At 42.7% G+C, this 2,484-nt stretch overlaps 1 non-coding gene across 1 annotated transcript; it reads right to left on the bottom strand.

Annotated features, from left to right (window-relative positions):
* Positions 1-1,797: 1,797 nt before the first annotated feature.
* Trnaa-agc (transfer RNA alanine (anticodon AGC)) lies at positions 1,798-1,878 on the bottom strand. Its single transcript has one exon. It is a non-coding gene; the product is annotated as a tRNA-Ala (tRNA).
* Between the last annotated feature and the right edge of the window lie 606 nt (positions 1,879-2,484).

The raw sequence follows: 2,484 nt of genomic DNA, 5'->3' as shown, positions 1-2,484 counted from the left end.
TACAGACAGAGAAGCAACATGTCTTGGGAGGGAGACATGATCTCGCTCACGCCCAAATTTGTGTGTGTTTGCTTTTCCATCTTGATTGCATTTGATGAGTTTTAAAACAAGTGCAGAGGGGGCTGGAGCTACGGCTTGGATGGTGCTTACTCAGCAAGCCAAAGCCCTGGATCCACCCCCAGGGATTTACTGCATAAACTGTGTGTGGCCCATTCCTGTGATTCCAGCACTCTGGAAATCAAGGCAAGAAGAACAGAAGAAGTTCAAGGTCCTCATGGGCTCCATAGAATGCTGAAGTGCAGCCAGGGATACACAAGACTCTAGCTCAATAAATAAAAAAATATAAAGTCACTCTTGATTTTATTCAAAAGGCCAAGAAGTGACTAAATTAATTAATAATTAAACAAATGCTTCTGGAGCCAGGGATGCAGTTCAGTGGTGTAGGATTTGCCTAGCATGAACGAAGCTCTGGGCTCATTCACTGGTAGCATATACACACATACACAAATAAACAAATTCTTTTTTTTTTTTCCCAGAGCTGAGGACCAAACCCAGGGCCTCGCACTTGCTAGGCAAGTACTCTACCACTGAGCTAAATCCCCAACCCCAAAAATTCTTTTAGTGAAGGATTTGTATAGAGACATCTGTTTTACAGGTAACTCCAGGTACTTTTAATGACTTCTGCATCAGTACTGGGTACAAGAAGTTCTCTCCCTCGGTGAAATTTGGAGGGTGCAGTGTTTTTTCCCATAATTCCCTTATGCTTGCCTCGCCAACCCTGTGGTTCCCTCCTGCAAAAGATTCTTACACAGATCTTGTTTCATATTCATGCTAGGTGCTAAAAACGCATTATCTCAGTTAATCCCCCAAACAGCCCACCATATCATGGTAATTGTTCTCATTACAATTAGATTCATGTCATGGATCTTTGAGGTTGTTTTTGAATAGCGGAGACAATGAACAGTGATTAAAAAATGTCAAGGGTCTATTCATAGTCACCTGTCTCACTCCCAAAATAGCCTTTGAATATTTGAAGTCATAAGACATATCTTATGCATCAGTAAATTCTCAACATTACCTAGTATGGTTTCTAACACATAGTAGGGGCTCAGAAATAATTGTGAATAAATGAATCAACTAATGGAAATGTACAATAATTAGCATTGTATTTGAATAATTAAATATATTTATACATAATAGAGCAAAGATACATATGGGAAATTGTAAAACTTCTTTTTTTTTTTTTTTTTTTGGTTTTTCGAGACAGGGTTTCTCTGTGTAGCTTTTGCGCCTTTTCCTGGAACTCACTTGGTAGCCCAGGCTGGCCTCGAACTCACAGAGATCCGCCTGGCTCTGCCTCCCGAGTGCTGGGATTAAAGGCATGCGCCACCACCGCCCGGCTATTGTAAAACTTCTTAACTGTAGTTTAAAGTTTAGAAAAAGGTCTATACACAATGTCTGAGAGATGAAAAAGTGCTCCCTACATAGACCAGGCTGGCCTCCAATCTGTAGCCACCCCCCTGCCTCTTGACATGAGCACTGGGATTGCTCATATATGCTGCTATGCCTAGCCCCACAAAATGCATTAATTTTCAGTTAAGGATAGAGAACAAAAATAGTGAAATAACCCCCCTTACATAAACCAAAACTTGGGGGCGGCGGGTGGTCCTCCAGTTTATATTCTTCCTTCTGTCTCTTCTTCCTCTTCCCTTTTTGTTCCCAAATAACTGTGGGGATCCTCTGTGTTGATGCCCATGAAGGTTTCAGACTTGACTTTCAAAGAATTTACTTTTTTTTTTTTGGAGCTGAGGCTCGAACCCAGGGCCTTGTGCTTGCTAGGCAAGCACTCTACCACTGAGCTAAATCCCCAACCCCAAAGAATTTACTCTTATTGAAGCAAACACACCCATCTCATCCCAAACAGGACACAAAATAGTTTCTTTTAGAGCCAAATATGAATGACCATGGCCTGAGAACACAGATTCAGGCTACCCCAAGTTCCATGTTTGAGCATGCTAACAGGCCCATGAAGCTTTACAGCATCTGAACAAAGCAAGTCACAATGAGGCACTTTTCAGTACATTGATAGGGTCATCTGGGAGGGTTCCCTGCTAAGGCCACAGTTGCTATCTGAGGACATTCTTAGCATTTTGATCGTTGGAAGCTTCTGGTCTGTTGAGTTAATACATTCCAAAGGGTTTCACTTGCTAGTCACATGGATATTAGATGAGCCACAGAGGTGGGCAAGGAATGGCTATTAACTGGGTAGAGCTGGGTGTGGTGGCACACACCTTTAATCCTAGCACTGGGAGGTCGAGGCAGCAGCTGTTTGTAGGTCTAAGACCAGCCTTAGGTTAGCATAGCAAGTTCCACTTGCTATGCAGAGCTACATAGAGACCCCGTCTCAAAATGGGGGAGAGGTTTAGAGATAGCCCCAAATAAATTGCAACTGGGCTCTGGACCTGCAACATTCCAACCTCTCCA

The sequence above is a fragment of the Peromyscus californicus genome, unplaced genomic scaffold (assembly GCF_007827085.1).
Source record: "Peromyscus californicus insignis strain IS unplaced genomic scaffold, ASM782708v3 Scaffold_5__1_contigs__length_169319896, whole genome shotgun sequence".
NCBI lineage: Eukaryota > Metazoa > Chordata > Mammalia > Rodentia > Cricetidae > Peromyscus > Peromyscus californicus.
This window is presented reverse-complemented; position numbering and strand designations above follow the sequence as displayed.